Source organism: Coenobita brevimanus, chromosome 39 (assembly GCF_032717465.1).
Source record: "Coenobita brevimanus isolate Jiangsu-jjx chromosome 39, ASM3271746v2, whole genome shotgun sequence".
In the NCBI taxonomy this organism is placed as follows: Eukaryota; Metazoa; Arthropoda; class Malacostraca; order Decapoda; family Coenobitidae; genus Coenobita; species Coenobita brevimanus.
Window position 1 is genome coordinate 20,452,754 of NC_136992.1, and position 24,949 is coordinate 20,477,702.

Sequence of the window (24,949 nt, forward strand, 5' to 3'; positions counted from 1 at the left end):
TTCATGCCGAAAAAGCTGTGGTTAATTAATTAAGGTTTTACTTCAGTTTGCAATATCTTTCTTTGCAACTCAGTCCTTTAAGTGCCTTCTCTGGAAGGTAATGCTTCACCCTTTTGTTTCTGTAAGACTGCAGTGAGAATCAGAGTGCAGCCATTGCGGATGCGTCTGCCAGTCATATTTGTAACTGGTGGTACCCTACCGTACCATTTAAATAACTGTTAAGTTTCTATTCATTGCATTTTATATCTATAAACAAAATAACATTAATATATGCTATAAATCTGTGTTTATCAGTATATTTTAACCACTTACCAGCCTTTAGGTATCATATCACCAAATATTTTTCATCTAGATTATTCTGTTGTTATAATCATTCGTGCACTTCTCGTTTAAAGTTGCTGCCAACCAATATCGTGGATTAAGGTTGTTAAGAACCGTGTTTTTGTAATATTGGAAAGAGAATTCTTCACAAATCGCAACTGATATTAGCTGCTAGTGTCAATAGTATATTGAAGGATCTAAGACGGGAACTAGAAGACTTAACCCTGCCTAATAACAATGTCAACATATGCAGTTTTTACATAAATCAGAAAAAGCCAACATAACTTTTTACCGGCGACACTTTGGTATCTATCTATTTATCTATATCTATATCTAAATCTATATCTATCTATCTATCTATATAAGCTTTTCCCTCTATAGGGGGTAGCCGAGACAGGCTGGCACGCTCATCAAATTACTCATCCACACACACACACACACACACACATTGTAAACTAGAAGCCATCTCACGATGAGATCTCACCACCTGCGTAGCAGGAAAGTTTTTCTTCTGCACAAAATTTTGCACCTCCATTTTGATTTGAAGCAATTCAGGACGTAACAAACTAGAAACCGCTCAGAGAGCGCAGACCTCCGCCAGTGCCATCGCCATTCAAAAGATCCGGATCCGGATCCGCCTCAAAATTTAGTTCTTTCTTGGTCCATGGCCCACCTTTCTACAAAAGTTAATTGAAATTCATTGAGAACTTTTGGAGGTATTGAGCGTGATACTCCGGATCCGGATCAACCCCCAAATTTAATCATTTGTCCATTGATCCATGGCTGCACCCTTCCAAAAAATTTCATCAAAATCCGTTCAATACCTTTTGAGTAATCTCGGATCAGGATCCCTGGATATAGGATCCGGATCTAGATCCTGATTCGGATCCATCAAAAATTTTAATCAATTCTTTCTTGGTCCATGGCGCACCTTTCCACAAAATTTCATTGATATTCATTGAGAAATTTTGGAGATACTGTGCGGGATACTCCGGATCCGGATCCTGCGCAAAATTTAATAATTTGTTCATTGGCCCATGATGCACCCTTCCACAAAATAATTAAAATCCGTTCTTAACTTTTTGAGTAATCCTGCTAACAGACAGACAGACAAACAAACCAACGCGGGGTGAAACATAACCTCGTTGGCGGGGGTGACAAAACCAGCCAGCCAACCTCACAAATGAAAACATTACCACTCCGCTAGCTTCACAAAGCGGGTGGCAAGGGAGCGAAGTGGTAATGTTTACCGCCCGCTTTGCGAAGAGAGCGGAGTGGTAATGTTTTCATTTGTGAGGTTGGCTGGCTGGCTGGCTTTCTTTGTGTGTGAGTAAAAAAGATATCTCATGAACGGATTGAGCTATCAACATGAAACTTGCAGGGTATCAAGATATTGCCAAAAGCTTGGACGAGTTTGAAAATGGGCACTCGGGGTCAAGGTCAAGGTCACAAAAATGGCTTCCAAAGGTCAACTAGACCTTTAATGACCTTGACCCTGACCCCGGGTACCCATTTTCGACCTCGGCCAAAATTTTGGCCATATCTTGATACCTTGAAAGTTTCATGTTGATGGCTCAAGCCGTTCGTGAGATACAGTGTTTATCCACACAAACAAAACCAGCCAGCTAACCTCACAATTGAAATGAAAACATTACCACTCCGCTCGCTTACCACCCTCGTTGCGAAGCGAGCGGAATGGTAATGTTTTGAGTTATGAGGCTGGCCGGCTGACTTTGTGTGCGTTTTACGTCCTGAATTTGCATCAAATCAAAAATGGAGGTGCAAAATTATGTGCAGAGGAAAAACTTCCGGCTACGCGGGTGGTGAGATCCCATCGTGAGATGGCTTCTAGTCTCGGTTGTGAGGTTGGCTGGCTGTCTTTGTTTGGGTAAACAAGATATCTCATGAACGGCTTGAGCCATCAATATGGAACTTTCAGGGCGTCAAGATGCTGCCAGATTATTGGCCGTTAGAAATTGGGCACCTGGGATCAAGGTCAAGGTCACCAAAGGCCAACTAGTTAACCTTTGGCAGCCATTTCGGTGACCCCGAGTGCCCATTTTCAAACTCGTCCAAAATTTTGGCTGTCTTGATACCCTGCAAGTTTCATGTTGATAGTTCAAGCCGTTCTTGAGATATCTGGTTTACCCAGACACAAAGAGCCAGCCAGCTGACCTCACAACTGAAAACATCACCAATCCGCCCGCTTCGCAGTGCGGGTAATAATGAAATGAGCGTACTTTCCAACCCACTAGACACATTTCATATCAGTTTATTGGGTTGCTTTATTCCTTTAGTGTGGCAGGTTAGGGTGCCCATCATTCACTCACTGAATGCAGTGTGTATATCAGCACTGAGTGACAAGCCAGATGGTTTGCTGCAGCCCACGAAACCATTTGGTACAATGGAAAAAATGCATGTCACCAAATGACGACTGGGGAATCTAGTGGATTAAGGCACTCCAACCTGATGGGGCGAAGAAGGGTTTAGTTCTTGGGGCTGTTGTAGTCTATTGTTCAGTGTAATGCAACTCATAGACGAGTGTGGCAAATCATCCTCGGCTTAAATGTCTGGACCGAGTAATTAGGCACAAAAGACGTGATTGCTAGATGGATGGATTATTCCTACATACTCCCTTTTTTTTATACTGAAAACGTTTAAAGAAATAATACACCGTCTCCATTTTGCCCGTGTGTGTGTGTGTGTGTGTGTGTGTGTGTGTGTGTGTGTGTGTGTGTAATTCACCGGGTCGGTCAGGATCACTTGATGGTCGTGATCGTCAGCTTTTACCCTCCCGGAAGGGAGCTGAGAGCTCATATAGTCCGATCTAAGGGCAAGGCTGTGACCTTCACACACGCACACACCCGTCCCCTTGCTCAAGGGGGACAGTAACCACCCACTTCGTCAGTGAAACTTTTCGCAACCTGAGCGAGGCGCGAACTCCCGTCCACCAGTTGGCAAGCTAGAGCGTTACCACTGCACCAGCGAGCGGTGTGTGTGTGTGTGTGTGTGTGTGTGTGTGTGTGTGTGTGTGTGTGTGTGTGTGTGTGTGTGTGTGTGTGTGTGTGTGTGTGTGTGTGTGTGTGTGTGTGTGTGTGTGTGTGTGTGTGTGTGTGTGTGTGTGTGTGTGTGCATATATAGGCGGAGTATTCTGTACTGGTATAACCTGTTCTGTTGTAAATTAGTAAAATAATTAATGACTAAGTTACACGATGTATTTTCTTACGTTTTCCTAGGTACTGTATATTAAGTATTTTGCTGTAGCTAAGTCCTTCTTTTTCCTGTCCGGTTACTCTGTTTACTCACCTCAAGCACCATACCCCATCATCCTCTCTACCTCCCACCACCCTCATCGTCCTAAAATTTCCTCGACAGCTCCTTTTCTTTCACCATTGGTGGCTCGAAACATAAGTTAACCAACTGAGGGTTCGCACTCACGGAGTGATGGAGCTGACAACGCTGTAACAAGCCAGTGTTTGATGTTCTCCAAGCTTAATTTGTAAATTTTGGTGATTAGTTTGCCTTGAGGCATGGCATTTACGGTTGTAAAAAATTTACATTACCTGTTCGGAGGGTGAAATGTTTGAAAGGATACAGCAAGGAAGAAAGGTTGCTGATTCTTTGAAAGTATCGATAAGAACCAAGGAAATGAGCATGAAAGTAAAAAAAGAGTCTCTGCATGAGAGTCTTGTGATATCATCTCTAACGTATGGAAGTGAAGCTTGGGCCTTGCTGGAAGGAAACGTCAAGAGTGAGAGCAATGGAAATGAGTTGTTTATGAGGAGCATGTGGATTTACATGGAGACAGACTGACAAATGAGGAAGTGAATGGGCGTTGTGGTGTGGATGTGGTAGAACACGTTAGGATAAATACATTAAGGTGGTTTGGTCATGTGGAGAGGATGGAGAGCGAGACTAACGAGGAGAGTGTGAGCAAAGTGGAGGGGGGGAGAGGGAGGTCTAGGCCAAGGATGAGATGGAGGGATGAAGTGGAGAGGTATATGAGAGAAGGGGGAGGGGGGAGCAAGACAGTGAAATGGCGAAGGACCGGGTGACATGGAGGCGATTCGTTTGTGGCCACCCCTTACGGGATTAAGGCTTCTGGAAATTAACAGACTTTGTTCGAGCCTTGTGGAGTTGATGCCACCGAATTCGTGTTGTGTGAGATGCGCTAGTAAGGTGTTTGAGGAGTGGTCTCAATCACTGTTGTGATGGAGCAAAGGAGACGTGGAGTGCGACTGTTAATGTAAGAAATGTACTAAACTTTGTTCGGATCTTATGGGGTTGATGCCATCACTTTCGTGTTGTGTGAGATAGGTTAGTAAGGTGTTTGTGGAGTGGAGTGGTCTTAGTCCTTGTAAAGAATTATGCGTTCAGTTTTTTTTTTTTTTTTTTTTTTTTTTATGGCCTATTAAGCAGCCTAGTGTTATGAGTTTGTACCAAGACGGGTGTTTTGGATCTTTTTTTTTTTTTTTGGGGGGGGGGGGCTTAAGAATACTGATGATTGCCAGTGTTTCCAAATGTCCTAATGCTGGAAATGTTTGAACGTACTGTACGTGTGAGTAGCTGCTGATGTTTGTGAGGGCCAGGATGCCGTTCAGTCCTAAATGTTTCAAGCGTAGGTTGCTGATGCTATCAGGCCGTATGCCTTTAGAGTTCTTTCTGTTCTTGATACTGGTACGTGTCTGTTACAGAGTGAAGGAGGCTACGTTGTGGTCGAGTTGATAGCATTGCCTATGCAGAGTTGTTTTTCTGACTCCGTATGTATTGGTGTAAGTTAACCTACATTTGTGTTGTATATGTTATTAGTGGCGTTAATATTGTGGGTGGTGGTGGAGATGGTGATATAATAAGAGGTGCTGATCGTGACATGGAGTAGGTGATGCTGATGTGGGGGATTTTTTGTTGTTAAGCCCGGTCTGTCGAGCCGAGCAGACTCATATCACACTCTCGCTCTCACAGCTGACTCAGAGACAGGTCGAGAGGGCGGGAGCAGGCCACTGGGTACACTGGGGGTGAGTTAAGGCTAAAGCATCAGCACAATTGCAGCAGGAATTATGGCATGCAGGCACACTTGGCAGAAAAATGGCAGACAGGCAGGCAGTTGGCAGACAGGGTCAACATCACAGCCTCGTCACCTCACGTTACACGTCACGTGCTTGATTTGGTGAAGCAGTTTGGCAAGGTTATTTGTGTTAGACTTGAAAAAATAGTAAAATTTGCAGGCTGGATGAAGAGACGTTTTTTTTTTTTTTTGCCTACTTGCCACCATTAATACGAGTATACAGGATCTCCGCAAGGTTAGTATAGTTGGACCAAAGACGGTGGAGACACTCAGGAACTCAGATTGTAACACTTCCCTGACAGTTTATTTAGGTTTGTCCTACCCTCCTGGTGTCTAGCTGCTTTCTAACTCACTAATTCGCTGGGAGAGGGATAAAGGGTGATTACTTGTAGTAGAAGCCATCACGTTACGCTGGGTAAACTGCTCTGATACACAAGGGAACCTTCGCAGCCTTATGATATATATTGGCAATATAGTAGATACATAGCGCATAGTGATAGTAGATATATAGCGCATTAGCAGCAGGAACCATTTCAGCCATACATCTAGGCAGCTATACATCTAGGCGCATACATCATCATACATATTACAACATTAGCAGCAACAGCAACAATAATAATAATTATAATAATAATTATTTACTGCCTTACGCCTTAATCCCGTAAGGGCTGGCCACAGACAAATCGCCTCTATGTCGTCCTGTCCAACTCCATTTCACTGCCCTGCTCCCATTTCACACACCCTTCTCCCTTATACCTCTCCACTCTATCCCTCCATCTCATCCTTGGTCTCCACCTCGCTCTCACCCACTCCACTTCACTCACATACTGTATACTATCCTCGTTAGTCTTTCGCTCTCAATCCTCTCTACATGGCCTCACCACCTCAACGTATTTCTCCTAACGCTTTCTATCACATCCACATCCACACCACAACGTTCCTTCACTTCCTCATTTGTCAGTCTGTCTTTCCATGTAACTCTACATGCTTCTCTCAAATAACTAATTTCCACTGCTCTCGACTTGTGTCCTTCCAACAGGGTCCAAGCTTCACTTCCATACGTTTGAGTTTGTATCACAATACTGTCATGCAGTGACTTGTTTACTTCCATGATCACTTCCCTGTTCCTTATCACTGCTTCCAAAGAACCAGCGACATTTTTCCCTTGTACCCTTTCAAGCACTTCACCCACCCAAATTCCATCCTTACTCATCACACTACCCAGGTATTTAAATGCACTCACATTTTCCAGTTCCTCATCGTCCAGCCTCACTTTACATCCAGTGAAACATTCACCTTTAGATTCCGTTTCTTACACATTCTCCCAAACTCATTCATCAATCATTGCAGTTCCCTTTCGTCTTCATTTAACAAGGTAGTATCATCTGCAATCAACAATGCAGGGAGTTCCAAACACTGCCCTTTTTCACTAGGGCCGCTCCAACATCCACCACACTACCCATCCACATACAGTGTGAACAACCATGGGAACATGACACATCCCGGTTTCAATCCGACATTCAAATGGAAAAAATAATTCAGTTCATTATCCACACGCAATGCAGTCTTAGCACCCTCATACATACTCTTCACGGCACTCTTCACGGTATTCAACAACTTCCCATTTACTCCATAATTATATAACTCCAGAGCAACAGAGATTTTGTTTTTTAATCGAACTAAATGGCTTAATGCAAACCGAAGTTTGAATATCACCTTTAGGAAACTGTGGATACAACTCTCTGATTTGGTTATTTATTTTGTTTCTTGCTGTGAAACTTCGGGTACCGAAAATTGGGATAATAAAGCAAGCATTGTCACATTTGGCAGTTGAAACAGGGACAGATGGAGATCGTAACTTGTTTTTTGCCTCTATGTTTTTCAGTGAAATGAATAGGAAAATGAAATGCGTGGGTTTGACCGCATCGATTCTCCGGAATATTCCGGAGAATACCGCAGTCTCCCCGACATCAAGGCGGACCAGGAGCAGTGGAGTCTGCCCTCAGAAATGCCGACACCCCCACTCGGACTCCCCCCACTCGGGCTCCCCGGGGTAGCCGCCGCCAGCCACCACCACTCCGGGCAACAGCGGCGTACGTCAGCCCGGGCCGTGCGCCCTTGTGAGACGCAACCACCGCGCCGCCGCCACCGTAGGAAAAAGACACTACCTTCGCGTGGCGGAATCACCGAGTTAGCTAGGGGTGGAGTCAGAAACTGTACTCCAGACAGCACCCCTAAGGTAGAGACGATCTATGGTCGCTCTAACAGTGGTAAGGTAGAGACGATCGGCGGTCGCTCCCCCCACAACAAGGTAGAGACGATCAATGGTCGCTCCCATAAAGAAAAGACAGAGACGATCTATGGTCGCTCACAACAAAAGCAGGTAGAGACGATCAGTGGTCGCTCCCTGAAAGCTAAGGTAGAGACGATCGGCGGTCGCTCCCTCAGCACACTGGTAGAGACGATCAATGGTCGCTCCCCTATAAAAAAGACAGAGACGATCTATGGTCGCTCACAACAAAATCAGGTAGAGACGATCAGTGGTCGCTCCCTGCAAGCTAAGGTAGAGACGATCAGTGGTCGCTCCCTCAGCACACTGGTAGAGACGATCAATGGTCGCTCCCCTATAGAAAAGACAGAGACGATCTATGGTCACTCACAACAAAATCAGGTAGAGACGATCAGTGGTTGCTCCCTGCAAGCTAAGGTAGAGACGATCAACGGTCACTCCCTCAGCACCCCGGTGGAGACGATCGATGGTCGCTCCCAGGGTATAGTGAGGAGGAAAGACCTCCCTGTCTCCCCCGGCCTCTGTTCCCTGCGCGAGGCCCTTGAGAAGACCCACCTGTCGGGCCCCCGTGACAGCCGCTGCCGCAGTCCTTCCCTGCCAGTGCCCCTGCCCATAGGAGACCGCAGTCCGTCGCCTCTTCCGGCCCGCCCCAGGACACCCGGGCGAGACCTCACCATGCCCCCGCGACGCCGGGACCTGACCCAGAGGTTCCTAGCTCTCTTCGGCCCCAGCCCGGAGCCCAGTCCGGAAGCCCCCGGACGTGAGAGGACGCCCTAGTGAGTCGCCCCGTGCCCTCCCGGCTCGCCCTACCCTGGCGACACCCTCAGCCCGACCGGATCATCGCCGAGGTAACTGTGTTTCTCTCTACCAGAGATACGAGGATCCGCAATTGTGAAGTAGGTTAAGTGTGACTCCTTTTTTCTTAGAATAAGACTAGTGCAGTGATTTCATGTAATTTCCATTGGGGTAACCCAGGACATAATGCTACATTAACGGGCGAGAATAGGGGTAGAGACCCCAAGTGAAGATACGTGCGAGTGTCATCCCAAGTTTACTAAGGACTTCTCTCTAGAGCCCAAAGAAAGGATAATACAGTGCTATTGGTTAAACTCTGGGTAATCCAGTGGAATAGAATTTACGAGGGTTCCGACTTTGTTACGCGTTGGGAAGTGCGAGCCTACATAACCTACCAGGGAGATGTGTAGTATATAAGTTGTGCTGACGGAAATCTAGTGTTGCCAAACTACGAGGACCGCGAGTGATAACTGTACTCCCTTGTTCTGCACGCTATCCCCGAAAACCCTCCCCACTCCTCACCCCCGCTCTTGAAGTTCAAATAAGAACCAGAGTTAATTATCAAAGAATTCTTGCCAATAGAAAACACCTAAACTCCCTTGTTAATATCGGGCCTCATTAAGTATTACCATAACTTCTCCCTCGCCGTCCTAAGTCACTCTCCGTGTCTCCCCCTCCCCTTCCTGGTAAATCACAAACCCCCCCCCCTCTCTCCCCTCCCGCGCTCCGCGCGCACGGGTATTTACTGTACTCCTAGTACTAAGATTTGTTGTATTGTCATTAATATCTAAGAAGCTAGTATCCTGCGAGATACACAATATTTTAAATAAGGTTTTGTATTGCTCTATATTGTGATGTAATGTCTACTGAAATGTCTTGTGTCTAACTGAAATAATATACGTGTATGGTGTTGCCGAAAGTTTTTATGTCCTGCCTCTCTTCATTGCACTAGCTCCGGTCTCGAAAGAGGACCCCGCTCAGTGTTGAGTTGATTTGGAACGAGAGGTCGAGCCAAATTCTACTCAGCATTACACTGGTGGCCAGCGGTGGTTCTAGATCCGAGCGTAGAAGAGAGGTAAACAGGAAATATTTGGAAAAATGGCAACTAAACCGCACGTCCAGTTATCCAAGTTTGACCCTGACCAGTATGACATACATACATATCTTGCAATAGTTAAACCCTTATTGGATATTGGCTTTGATAATGACCAACAAAAAATTGCAGTCACACTTCCACTACTGGGTAAAGCCACAGCTAACATTGCGCCAAAAATTGTCCCAGAACTCACCTGGCAGAACTTTACCAAGTTCGCAGTCCAAGCCATCACCCCATCATTAGGGAAAGTGGTGGCTCTATCCAAATTGGATAGCTTTATTTATGACGGGGATTTAGATAATACCCTGTTACAGGCAAGACGCCTGGTTACTGCTGCCTACCCGGAGGCAGATGAAGAAACCCGGGATCAACACACATTTAATACCCTGCTCAGAGTACTCCCAAGTGTTGTAAGACAACACTTCACTATCCATGATCCAACAGGAGACATGGATAGAGATATCAGTTTAATGAGGCGCCTTTTAGCCGTCCATGCCACCCCTCAACGCATCGGCGAAATAAATCAATTCCCCGTTGACCTCATCACCATCAACCCGTGGGAATTTTCTCTGTGCTACCACGGATGTCCGATTCACGACATCCGTGATCAGCTAGAAGCTGCCCAGTGCAGCCAAATGACACGAGGGCACTTACAAACCTCCCCACCATACGCAAATTCCCCTAAGCCCCAGGGGAAGAAAAAACAAAAAGGGAAAAACAAAAAGCGCCCCCCTGCCTCCGCATCCCACCGTAAAGGCGGGGGCCACCTCACCTCTCCCCCAGTCTACGACAGGGGAGAACGTTATTTTTCCTTTTCCCCCCCTCTCACTATCTCTTCTGTTCTACCTTCCTCTATTCCTGCCCCTAGTTCTAACCTTCCCACCCCACACACCACTATACTCCCGCAACACAAAACCGGCCTCCCTCTTCACAGGCCTCCTAGGACCCTCTCCACATCTTCCCCTAACCTACTTCCTAAAACCACCTCCCCCCGTCTACTGCCTTCCACCTCCCACCCCGCGCCACCCACCGCCATCACTTCACCACCGTTCGCTTTCCCCGCCCACAAAGTTAACTCATTCACCTCCCCTACCACCTCAGCCTCCACCGCCTCCACCACCCCCTGCACCGCACCTGACATCTCACCCGCCACGCCTCGCTCACCCTCACCCCTTCCCTCCGCCGCCTCACCCTTTCCACCCAAGCCCACGTGCCCTGCCCACCCCGCAGGACAACCCACTACCACCGCCCTCTCCCCTCCACACCTACGCACACCCACTCCGACGTTCTCACCTTCTTCCGCGTCCCCAATGCGCGCGACGGCCCGCGCTAACCGACCCCGCCCACCCCGCACGCCTGCTTCCCTACCCACACCCACCCTCAGAACCGACTCTTATGCCCACCCACCCGATACACACACACCGTCAAGCTACATCAGGCCCAAATCCCTCCTACCTGTACTCCCCAGAGACTTAACGCCGCATTACTACCACACAAAACCCGGCCTTCGCCCACTCTGTCCGGCATTCCACCTCCAACCACGCCGACAACCACACCAAACAACATGAAGATTAAGCGAGCTATATGGGCCCCTTCCTTTGCCAGGAACCACCGGCTTCGCGGACCCCACCACCTGTTAAGTATCCTCAAGCACACCACCACCCCCTCCGCCCTCTTCCTCACCTATGACCAAACACAAGAGGAGGATTCTTATACTACCGCCTGGCAGCACACACTCCGCCACCTCCAGCCCATCTCCACCACCTCCAACACTCTAGCGTTCCACCTCCAGCCACAGGGACGTGACTTTTTTCAAGAACACGGTGGTGAAATGCGTGGGTTTGACCGCATCGATTCTCCGGAATATTCCGGAGAATACCGCAGTCTCCCCGACATCAAGGCGGACCAGGAGCAGTGGAGTCTGCCCTCAGAAATGCCGACACCCCCACTCGGACTCCCCCCACTCGGGCTCCCCGGGGTAGCCGCCGCCAGCCACCACCAATCCGGGCAACAGCGGCGTACGTCAGCCCGGGCCGTGCGCCCTTGTGAGACGCAACCACCGCGCCACCGCCACCGTAGGAAAAAGACACTACCTTCGCGTGGCGGAATCACCGAGTTAGCTAGGGGTGGAGTCAGAAACTGTACTCCAGACAGCACCCCTAAGGTAGAGACGATCTATGGTCGCTCTAACAGTTGGTAAGGTAGAGACGATCGGCGGTCGCTCCCCCCACAACAAGGTAGAGACGATCAATGGTCGCTCCCATAAAGAAAAGACAGAGACGATCTATGGTCGCTCACAACAAAAGCAGGTAGAGACGATCAGTGGTCGCTCCCTGAAAGCTAAGGTAGAGACGATCGGCGGTCGCTCCCTCAGCACACTGGTAGAGACGATCAATGGTCGCTCCCCTATAAAAAAGACAGAGACGATCTATGGTCGCTCACAACAAAATCAGGTAGAGACGATCAGTGGTCGCTCCCTGCAAGCTAAGGTAGAGACGATCAACGGTCGCTCCCTCAGCACCCCGGTGGAGACGATCGATGGTCGCTCCCAGGGTATAGTGAGGAGGAAAGACCTCCCTGTCTCCCCCGGCCTCTGTTCCCTGCGCGAGGCCCTTGAGAAGACCCACCTGTCGGGCCCCCGTGACAGCCGCTGCCGCAGTCCTTCCCTGCCGGCGCCCCTGCCCATAGGAGACCGCAGTCCGTCGCCTCTTCCGGCCCGCCCCAGGACACCCGGGCGAGACCTCACCATGCCCCCGCGACGCCGGGACCTGACCCAGAGGTTCCTAGCTCTCTTCGGCCCCAGCCCGGAGCCCAGTCCGGAAGCCCCCGGACGTGAGAGGACGCCCTAGTGAGTCGCCCCGTGCCCTCCCGGCTCGCCCTACCCTGGCGACACCCTCAGCCCGACCGGATCATCGCCGAGGTAACTGTGTTTCTCTCTACCAGAGATACGAGGATCCGCAATTGTGAAGTAGGTTAAGTGTGACTCCTGTTTTCTTAGAATAAGACTAGTGCAGTGATTTCATGTAATTTCCATTGGGGTAACCCAGGACATAATGCTACATTAACGGGCGAGAATAGGGGTAGAGACCCCAAGTGAAGATACGTGCGAGTGTCATCCCAAGTTTACTAAGGACTTCTCTCTAGAGCCCAAAGAAAGGATAATACAGTGCTATTGGTTAAACTCTGGGTAATCCAGTGGAATAGAATTTACGAGGGTTCCGACTTTGTTACGCGTTGGGAAGTGCGAGCCTACATAACCTACCAGGGAGATGTGTAGTATATAAGTTGTGCTGACGGAAATCTAGTGTTGCCAAACTACGAGGACCGCGAGTGATAACTGTACTCCCTTGTTCTGCACGCTATCCCCGAAAACCCTCCCCACTCCTCACCCCCGCTCTTGAAGTTCAAATAAGAACCAGAGTTAATTATCAAAGAATTCTTGCCAATAGAAAACACCTAAACTCCCTTGTTAATATCGGGCCTCATTAAGTATTACCATAACTTCTCCCTCGCCGTCCTAAGTCACTCTCCGTGTCTCCCCCTCCCCTTCCTGGTAAATCACAAACCCCCCCCCCCTCTCTCCCCTCCCGCGCTCCGCGCGCACGGGTATTTACTGTACTCCTAGTACTAAGATTTGTTGTATTGTCATTAATATCTAAGAAGCTAGTATCCTGCGAGATACACAATATTTTAAATAAGGTTTTGTATTGCTCTATATTGTGATGTAATGTCTACTGAAATGTCTTGTGTCTAACTGAAATAATATACGTGTATGGTGTTGCCGAAAGTTTTTATGTCCTGCCTCTCTTCATTGCACTAGCTCCGGTCTCGAAAGAGGACCCCGCTCAGTGTTGAGTTGATTTGGAACGAGAGGTCGAGCCAAATTCTACTCAGCATTACAGAAAATAATTGGCCTGTGGAATTCCCTTCATATATTGTAGATCATTATGTAACGTTAAGAAGAGCAAATTCTATAAGACTGAGTAACTAGATACTAAATTAATATTGTACAGAATTGGAACTGAAAGGGTGAATGTGGTGGTAACGTCTGTAAATGTTGGTTATCAATAAACGTGGTAAATGAGTTCTCGATTTAATTGTCAAGAAAGGACTAATTTGTGGTCAATTTCGATTTCAGCTGTAAACTTAATGTTGCTGTTGACAATTTATATTACCAAGACAGACAGGATTATGGAACGATCGTCCAAACAAGTGATGACTCGCTTTCTTTAAGTTTCAGGCAAAACTGCTTGAGTCTGGCAACGTTCATTTGACTGGGAGTTAGGAGACCGAAACGGTCTTTGCCTTCCCTGCAAACATTATTTATGGTGTAGAAAAACAGATCTTGCGAAAATATTAGTTTAGCGTTTATTTATTTTTTAGGTCAATAACAATAATTAAATAAAAAGCTACATCTGGCAGTCTTTACTCGTCGTCACGATATGCCAGCAGTGTTACCAATGTTCCGATTTTCCCGCTAAATTTAGAGGTCTGAAAAGCAATGTAGCTAGCAAAAAATTAAATTGTTTTCTGTATATCTGGTGTTCTTTTAAAGTCCGGCCTCTGGGTTTGTTTTTCTTAATTTCCCTGTCTAACGAATTTTTACCACTTTTGACGCCAATCTAGATTTTTATAATTTTCCTTTGTCAACACTGCACGTTAGGTTGTCAGACGTCAGTACTGACTATAGTCGCGACACGCGACTCTGAGGTTGTTATTATCGTGTCCTGGCAACCTGCCATTCAAAAGTGCGTCTGATTTCGTGTATGAGACGCATGTGATTCGTGTATATGTTCGTGCATAACAATATTCGTGTATAAGATATACTTGCATAATAATATCATTCGTATATAATATGATACGAAATCGGACGCACTTTTGAATGGTAGGTTGCCAGGGTACGATAATGACTAGCTCCGAGTCGTGCGCCGCGACTATAGCCATTATCATGCCGTAGATGTGAATGGATGTCTCGGCCTTTTTCTCGATCCCCCCCTCCCCTCCCTTTTTTTTTTTAAATCCTTTTCGTCTTTAGTTCTTTTCATTGTCGCACTCTGGTTTTTGACTATCATCCTCTCCTTTAGTTCCTTCATGAAACTGCCAACATGTAAAATAAAATGTGTAAATATTGTATTATAGTGTTGGATTTTCATCGTGTGAATCAAAATGACCAGTTTTTCCCCATTAATTGCATGTTTCACTAAACTGAATATCGAGAAATTAATTTGCTTCTTGATAGCAACAGGTGGTTAGGGATTGTTATTCCTGGGCACATGCAATGTCTGTCTTGGTCTTGTGCTACGAAGGGCTCCATCAGGCAAAATTTCTATGTTCTACCTCTCTTTAATCGCTTATCTATTCGTTAACTGCCCCCTTCTTGATGCTAAGCTACCCGGATATCTGTCTTGCTGGAATATTTGCTAAATAAAGAGCAATCATCTGCTTGCACTGACAGGCTGTAGTATCGTGTTGACGATCCATCTTGCTTACAGCTCTCACGGGTTTTCCCGGGTAAATCTCATCCCGCACAAAGAATTAAATGTGGATAATATATATTTAGATGTTTATTTGTCTGAGCTGATGGCACTCTTGATTTCGATATTACCATTATCTGTGGGTTTTATTTTATGGGACTCTTCCCTTAGTATTGTTGATTTTGAATGCAAAGTATTAAGAGTTTCTTCGCATTTTAACCCTGAAACCGATGAGCAATAGGTTGTGCGTTTCGCATTCTTTCGTACGGCTCTTACGTAATGCGAGATATACACGGTAACAACACTTATATATTGCTTTTTGGAGTTGTTACCTAAATACTGCCTTTTCTGGTGTGCAGTCTAGGACATATAACTAGGCCGCGGCAGTTGCCAGATACCACTTTCTAAGCGAGGTACTGGGAATGGGTCATCATTTCTTCGGGCGTTTGTATAGGGAACTGAAGACAGGGACTATCATCCGCATAGCGTTCGTAAAGTGGTGCTTTCATTTCTGTGGGACAGTTAGTTTTTATCATGAGATGATGAAAATACATTAGCTAAGCATGGTCCAAAAGGATTACCCATTGCTACTCCATCTTTCTGTTTGAAAAAGGTGTTCAACGTGAACTAGCAATATGAACTAGCTATCTTTAGACACCGGAAACTGTGTGTGTGTGTGTGTGTGTGTGTGTGTGTGTGTGTAAGAGTAAGATTTAGGGAAGGCTGATGGTTGCGAGTCACTACCAGCACTACTTGGCGAGTCGCGGGGCAGAGCTTGAGGAGGAATCGAACAGGGAATCCGTTATCACCGTTTTACTGCAGAACAACCTCACACCAACGCGTCATTCTGTTGGATGGTGGCTGAGCTTCTAGGAGGCACAGGGTAACATCTGACACCACCATCACAGTTTGTTGCGGACCCAGCTGGCTGAACTTTTGTGCATAATAATGGCTTACACAAGTAACCAAGAAAGAAAAGGAGCAAAAAAAAAAAAAAGGAGTGTAAGGAATGTGGCTTCACAGGAAGGGTGAATGATGAGGGGTTATGTATTAAATGAGAAGAGGATGAGAAAAGAATGCAGGAAGTTTGCCGCCATTGCAACGACATGGTGAGGGACGACGACGAGGGGTTGCAGTGTGACGGATGCGGGCTCTGTTTTCACCGGGAATATGAAAAAAAAAAAAAAAAAAAAAAAAAAAAAAGCTTTTATAGGCGTTGAAGAAAGAGGAAGGTATGTTGTGGTTTTGTGAAGGTTGCAAACCCAAGATGAAAAAGAATCTGGACAAGATGAAGATGAAGGAAAATGTGGAAATGAAGAACTCTCGAGTGTGAAAAAAGACAATGATGAAGTGGTTGAAAGATTGACGGCAGTAGAGAATCTATGGAAGGATAGGACAAGGTCTGAGAAGAATACTGGTATGGTGGATGAAAGAGAAGAGGATATGGTGATGGAGGTGAAAAGACTGAGAATGAATGGAGACGCCGGAGAGAGTTAAAATGGTAGAAAGAAAATGAGCAGAGAGAGAGAGGAAGAGATAGTGAGGAAGGTTACGGAGGAGATCTTGGATGAAAGAGAGGACAGAAAGAAAATTTTGATTTTCTGTAACATTACAGAGGAACCAAAAGATAGCAAGATGATAGAGTATTTTGTACCCACACGTTTAAAGAAGTTATAAATATATATGAGCCTGAAATAGAGAAAATATTTAGGGTGAGCAAAAAGATGCAAGGGAAGGATAGACGTTTGCAGGAGAAATGGGAGATACTGAAGAAAGGGGGGGGGGAGATTTGAAGAAAGTGCAGGATGGAAAGTGCCATAAAATATGGATTGGTACTGATCTGACAAAGAAAGAGAGAAGAAAACGCTAAACTGAGGGTGGAGTTAAAAAGATGAAAGTAGGAACTAGATCATAAAGCAAGGAAAAGCAGTGAGGGTTGATGAGGGACAAAGACTATATTGAAAGGAGGAGGAGGGACAGAGAGTGATTAACGGAAATGTGTAAAATTTAAGGTCATAAATATGCATGGCTTGTCAAAAACAAAAGCCAGAGAGGTAGAAGAACTAATAGATTGACAGTATTGTACGTCTAAAGGAAACAGAAAAAAAAATGATATAGCTTCCAGTAAAGACATAATAGTCACAGAAAGCATAAGAGAGCTGGAGGGTAGAAAGGGAGTAGGGTTAATGATAATTTATATAGTAAGGATATAAGCTTTAGTCGAGTTACAGCTTAAAGTAAAGATATACAATATGTTAAGGGGCAAGTAGGAGGATGTAACATGGTATAAATTGTGGTATTTGTTAGTGCTGATAAGGCGGGAATACTGCTATGAAGGAGGAAGTTGAAAAAATCATTTAAGAAACAAGGGATCCTATACTAAGAGTTGGTGATTTTAATGGGCATGTAGGTTTCAAGGGAAAACAAAGATTAGATAAGAATGGGAGAATGATAATTAACTGGGTGGAGAAATATGGATTAATAGTGTTAAATGATTAAAGAAATTGTGAATGGATATATATACTTGGCGCAGACAGACAAAAAGGTGTAATTGATTTTGCATTAGTAACAAACAGTATGGATGGGATATATGTGCAGGAGTAGGTGAGAATGAGAGGGCAAAGGAAGGAGTACGCATAGTTGTGAGTAAAAGATGGAAGAACAGCATAAGACAGTATGGATCAGTTGGGTCAAGGATTGTGTGTGTAAAGTTGAAAGTTGGAATACAAATGTGGGAGATTGTGTGTGTGTATAGGCCGAAGCAAGATCGTGCTAGCAGAGTGAGAGAAGAGTTCTGGACAAATGTGGAAGTGTGCATAGAAAAGTTTGGAAGGAATGAGAGAGTGTTTTTGATCGGTGATATGAATGGTAAAGAAGGGAATGTGAAGGTGGATGGAATAGTTGGCGAGTGGGGTGTGCCTGCTGAGATAGATGAGAATGGCAGTGCGTTAGTGGACATTTGTGCTGGGAGGGGGTTGGTGATACCCTCTTCAGGCATAAAATGATCCACAGGTATACATGGCGAGTGATGAGAAGGGTGGGTGGTGAACTGAATGAAAGGAAGGCAATGATTGATTATGTGTGTGTGGATGAAAGGATGCGAAAATGTGTAATGGATGCAAGAGCTGATAGAGGTTGGGGGAGTGGACTTTTTGACCACTACTTGGTCGTGGCCAGAATTAGGATCAAAGTAAGATGGAGGAATAGAAGAAGGGAAAGATGAGAGGAAGGAGTAGTTGCAAGGAGAGTGGAAAGGTTACAAGAGGATGAGAAAAAGGCAGAGGATAAGTGAGAAGTGGAGGAACGATTGGGCAAATAAGAATTGGAGCAGATGGGGGACGTGGAAGGTGTGTGCAGGATATTTACAGAAGAAATATGTGCAGCAATGATTACTTTATGCCGGCTTACTTCGCCGATTCTCTAAGGACGAGAATTTATAAACTTTCTCAACAGTACACAGCAGAAACGTATTATTCATACGTGCCGTTTATTAGTACTGTTGGCCTCTGGAGAAAGTGACTCCACACCTAACAATCAATAACTAATCTTACTAATGGTAACAAGTTCTTGCTGATGCATTAACTCAAGGTTGCACAACGAATTTTAGGCTTAATACAAAAGACTGGCCTAAGTACCAGTTATGAATAGCAAAGTGTTTATGCAAACTAGGAGCTATAAGTGAAATAAGCTCGTGGAGAAATAAAACACGAATTTACATTACCTTAAGCACAAGAAAAAGAACTGTTAATTTATTGATCACTATAAAATAAATTAACATTACATGAGTCTCAAGATGAATCCAAAATAAAGAGATCGCACTCACTCGCTCACTCAAAAGCTAACTCTTAAACCTAAGAAAAAACGAAAAGAAATACTGGTCAGATAAGTGGACAAAGTGGATGACTGGGCGTCGTTGCTGAGGAAGGACGCTGCACACGCTGAGTCTCTCGCCAATCACCCTAGGTGGGAATTCAACGGTGGTGGCGGGCAATAGGCGTCGTTGCTGAGGAAGGAAGCTGCCACACACACTACCCGCTTCCGCGGCGCTCAAATCTTGACTGATTCAAATCGTGGGAGAGGGGCGAGTATCGTGGCCGCACTTGCTAACAGCCAACGAGTGTGAGCGATACACACCCACAATATCACTCAGGTGGAGGTTAATGTCGCGCACAAAGACGATCACTTATGAAATAGTGAAAAAAGCCCTGAAAAACACTCCCGATCAGGTAAATACGTGGCGGTTAAACTGAGTGATAAATACTGGGATTCCACTAGAATCTCGTGGTTTCCCACCAAAGTTAATGTCACGAGTTTATTCAAATACTTACTCGCGCCAACTCGTGACATTACGCCCCATCAAAAATTAAATTTATTTCTCAGGAAAAAAATTTCAATATGCATATATATAAATCCTAACTCAGTCACACAAGATTCACACTGTGGTGTGTGTGTGCTATCCTGCTACAGGAGAAAGTCATAGCCTCCAGTCAGAGAGAAAACCTCGTATTTACGTTAATAGAAGCAAGCTTGAGGGAAAAACTCCGTGAAGACGGTGAAAAATTGTATACTTACGTCAAATTGAGCGAAAAGTTCGCTACAGTTACATTAACAACTAATTGTTATGTAGCATGATGTATGTAATACACGGTGAAAGTGTGACGGTTGTGATGTAACTGTACCTACGTGTAAAATCACATAGTGCAAATCAATAATAAATGATGATAACGAGGCAGAAGAGAAGATGTGGCAGCATGCGTCAGATACGATCAGCTGTTCTGCACGGCAATGCTGCACCCGCCAGCTGCACCTGCGAAAGGAATCAAGGTGCAGCATGAAAAGTGTCATTTCTCTCTCTCTGCCTAGGAATCAGTACCTATGTCATTAGGATTCATAAATCTCTCAGAACTCTTGTAGTTTCCTGGTTAAGCTAACTTAGTAGCCAGGAAAAGTGTCAGTTCTTAAATTGCTCAAATCTCTTAGAAGGGCCAGTTTACTAGTTAACCTAATCCTACACTTACGACTAATAACACGAAACTGAGAATCCCTACGCAATCTCGGGCAGGTCACATTTTAACACCCACCGTGGGTGTGAACACTCATTTGGATATTGTGCATTCTCCGGGAATCCTCAGAGAGGCTCACAGCTCGAGACGTTCCACAAGGTAATTCATGCACAGCCTTGGACTGTCTCTGCAGGGTTCTCGAACCTCACACTTAACTTACCGTACATCTATGTACAGGCCCTGAACATTGTGTGTCCTGTGGGGCCAACGGGTGAGACGTCAGGTCTACACTTTTAACTGAGAACCAGGCTGGTCCTCGGATTACTCAAATCTCTGAGAACGCCTATCTTACGGTACCCAGCATACAACAGTTGCCCATGTTAGTCAGCAGTTAGCAGGTGAGACATCAGGTCTGCACCTATTTCACCACTGCCTTGTCTCTCAACTGACTCAGAAATTAAGGGTGTGGTTTCAAATGGCGCAGGAAGGACATGTCCCTGATTAGTGTACGTGGACACACATTGCAGGAATGGACAAAACTATCTATTTCTCGTCCCATCCCTGGCCAGAAAAAGGCAGCTCGGATACGACCCTGGGTCTTCCTTTCGCCCATGTGCTATCCTGAGGCTGAACAATGACCCCATTCTAACAGTGCTTGGCGGTACTTGGCGGGAACGACAAACTGCAGTCGAACCTCGCCCTCGGGTGTTCGTGACCCACGGTAGAGCCGTCCTTGTTTAAGACGAAACTTGGCTTCATCTCCCCATGAATACTTTATCACTCTACCCTTCTGTTTCTTTTGCACGGCAGCAAGTGATGGGTCGGTGTGTTGCTCTTGAACAACATGTTGGCTACACATCAGATCTTGCGGCGATTCAATGGTCACTAGGGTGACAAAGTTTGGAGCCTCAGCCATGGCTCGTGTTACTGTAGCCGAAGTCTGAGTAGCATCATCTTCAGTGCAACTATCCTTGGCACAGGGAATATTGCCTATGATAAGGTCAAATAAAGGTTCTGGCATAACAACTGCGACTGTCGTGAAAGTGTAAAATGGAGATGTCATCTGGATATGTGCCTCAAGGAACAATCTCACTGATACATCAATAATGTTAGCATGGATCTGTCGACCTGCATACTGCTCAGGACGAACTAGACTCTGATTGACAAAGCAACCTGAGGATCCATTATCTCTCAGGACCTTCACAGGAATGCCTCCCACAAACTCTGGCTGTACAAGGAAGGCACTGTCACCTGTGGGAGAGCCTGTGGAGGAAGCAGCTAGCCACTGATTAGGCTGCTGAATAAATGATGCGGCAAACATGGTGCCCTGAGAATTAGATACTTGAGAGGTCGTACTCACTGCCTGAGGAGATGGAGCATTGGCCATCTGTGGAGGGGGGTTCACTGTCGCCGTGGAACTAGTGAACTTTGGAAGAGTACCCGTACTGTTATGGACGACACCGCCGTGCTGCTGCTGGGGAATGAAGGCTGCGTTCGCTTCCTGCCTCCTTTGAGCTGGTGCTGAAAAGGACAGTCCCGACGGTCGGTTGCGTGGCTGATACTGCTGATGGTTAGGGTACCTGTTGTACCGCTTCCACTCAGGTTTCTGAGTGTTTTGCCCCTAGTCCTTCCTCTGTGGTTTTGGACCTTGACAATTATTCTGAGAACAGCCTTGTTGCTGGGTTCAGTCTGAGACAGTTTCCCAGAATTATCAGGTTTCCTGTTTCAGGCATGCGGCTTGCGAGTTTGATACCCGAATGCAGTGAGAAATGCATCAGCCTTCTTCACCATTTGGCTGGCATCTTTTACCTGCCAGATCTTAAGCTGAGCCATAAGTTCAGTAGGCCACGACTTTTCTAGCTGTGTGAGCAGCAAAAGGTCAATTATCCCCTCGTGCATAAAAGAAGTTTCATGTTTCTCTATCTACTCATCTAAATAAGCCGGACAAGAAACTGAACGGCAGTCTCTTTTTCCTGTAAACACGCCCTCGGGATCTGACTCTTTGCATCGTCAGCTATGAGACCATACGCTTTGACAAGTGCGGCCTTCATCATCTCATACGTGAGATTCTCTCCACGAATTCTGTGGAGAATATCGAGGGCAGGGCCCTCAAACAGGCTAAGAAACTGAAGCCGCTTAGCTGCATCATCCAGCTGGTAAAGTTGAGCCATCTCTTCAAAACGAGCTATGTATGGGTCGATTCGCTCGCCTTCCTTGTATGGGGGAAGCTTGATGTGTGGGGTCGCCATAATATGTGCAGGGATAGCGCTCGTGGAGCTTGGGCCAGCTGCATCAGATGTGTCTGAAGCCAAGGAATCTCACTTGAGCTTCAACAATTCAAATTCACGGTTTTCGAGTGCTTCTCGCTCGGCACGTTCGTGTTCTCCTTCTCTCTCGCGTTGTTGTAACTCGTATTGACGTTCTCTCTCTCGTTACTCACGCTGTTCTCGCTCATGCTCTAACTCGAGTTCGCGTTGTTTTTGCTCGTGTTCGCGCTATTCTCGCTCGTGTTCGCGTTGGACTCTACGGCCTTTCACGAGCATCACTCTCGCGTTGCTGCTCGTGACTAAGCCGATAGAGGACATAATTCTTTGATTCAGTTGGGTCTGTAAGCCCAATATCTTTGGCTTCCTGATCATAGACGCTGGTAGACATAATGCTAACTCAATCTAGGTGAACTAGTGACTCAGTACTGACTTCAATTGCAAAGAAAGATGCCAATAATCAATAATAAAGAATATCAGTACAGGTTAGTGGTGACCAGATTTATCTAATTAAACTGGTAAAGAAAAATAAACAAACAACTGACTGTGAAAACTATTACGTAAATTAAGAGAACTGAATCAATAATCACCAGTAAGATAGTGCCTATAGACTTTAATGATAAATAATTAAGTATGAGTGAGTGAGTATTTATCTCGTGAATAGCTGTAGAGCTAGGTGTTAATATCCTGGAATGAGGTCGCCAAATTTCACGTGGTTTTGAAAAAGTATGTAATATTAAAGAGTATTATTTAATAATACTTGGGAACAGGGACAAACAATTTACTTGTGAAAATGAAGCAATGATTACTTTATGCCGACTTACTTCGCCGATTCTCTAATGACGAGAATTTATAAATTTTCTCAACAGTACACAGCAGAGACTAATTATTCATACGTGCCGATTATTAGTACTGTTGGCCTCTGGAGAAAGTGACTCCACACCTAACAATCAATAACTAATGCTATTAATGATAACAAGTTCTTGCTGATGCATTAACTCAAGGTTGCACAACGAATTTTAAACTTAATACAAAAGGACTGGTCTAACTACCAGTTATGAATAGCAAAGCGTTTATACAAACTAGTAGCTATAAGTGAAATAAGCTCGTGGAGAAGTAAAACACGAATTTACATTACCTAAAGCACAAGAAAAAGAACTGTTAATTTATTGATTACAATAAAATAAATTAACATTACATGAGTCTCAAGATGAATCCAAAATAAAGAGATCGCACTCACTCGCTCACTCAAAAGCTAACTCTGAAACCTAAGAAAAAACGAAAAGAAATACAGGTCACAAAAGTGGACAAAGCGGATGACTGGGCGTTGTTGCTGAGGAAGGACGCTACACATGCTTAGTCTCTCGCCAATCATGCTAGGTGGGAATTCAACGGTGGTGGCGGGAAATAGGCATTGTTGCTGAGGAAGGAAGCTGCCACACACACCACCCGCTTCCGCGGAGCTAAAATCTTGACTGATTCAATTCGTTTGAGAGAGGCTAGTGTCGTGACCGCACTTGCTAACGGCCAAAGAGTGTGAGCGATACACACCCACAATATCACTCAGGCGGGGGTTAATGTCGCGCACAAAGACGATCACTTATGAAAGAGTGAAAAATGCCCTGAAAAATACTCCTGATCGGGTGAATACGTGGTGGTTAAACTGAGCGAGAAATACTGAGATTTCACTTGAATTCGCGGGTTTCCATCAAAGTTAATGTCACGAGTTTATTCAAATACTTACTCGCGCCAACTCGTGACATTACGCCCCATCAAAAATGAAATTTATTTCTCAGGAAAAATATATCAATAAACATATATGTAAAACCTAACCCAGTCACACAAGATTCACACTGTGGTGTGTGTGTGCTATCCTGCTACAGGAGAAAGTCACAGTCGCCAGTGAGCGAAAAATCCTCGTATTTACGTTAATAGAAGCAAGCTTGAGGGAAAATCTCCATGACGATGGTGAAAAATATTGTACTCAGGTCAAACTGAGCGAAAAGTTTGCTACAATTACATTAACAACTAATTGTTATGTAGCGTGATGTATGTAATACACGGTGTAGGTGTGACAGTTGTGGTATAACTGTACCTACATGTACAATCACATAATGGAAATCAATAATAAATGATGATGACGAGGCAGAAGGGAAGAGGCGGCAGCATGAGTCAGGGATGATCAGCTGTTCTGCACGGCAATGCTGCACCCACCAGCTGTACCTGCGAAAGGAATCAAGGTGGAGCATGAAAAGTGTCATTTTTCTCTCGCTGCCAAGCAATCAGTACCTATGTCATTATTAACCAGGAAACGTAGTCCTAGGATTGACAAGTCTGTCAGGACTCTTGTAGTTTACTGGTTAAGCTAACATATTAACCAGGAAACGTGTCAGTTCTTGAATTGCTCAAATCTCTTAGAACGGGCTGTTTACTGGTTAACTTAACATTATTAACCAGGAAATGTGTCAGTTCTTGAATTGCTCAAATCTCTTAGAACGGGCAGTTTACTGGTTAACCTAACTCTACACTTACGACTAATAACAGGAAGCTGAAAATCCCTACGCAATCTCGGGCAGGTCACATTTTAACACCCACCGTGGGTGTGAACACTCATGTGGATATTGTGCATTCTCCGGGAATC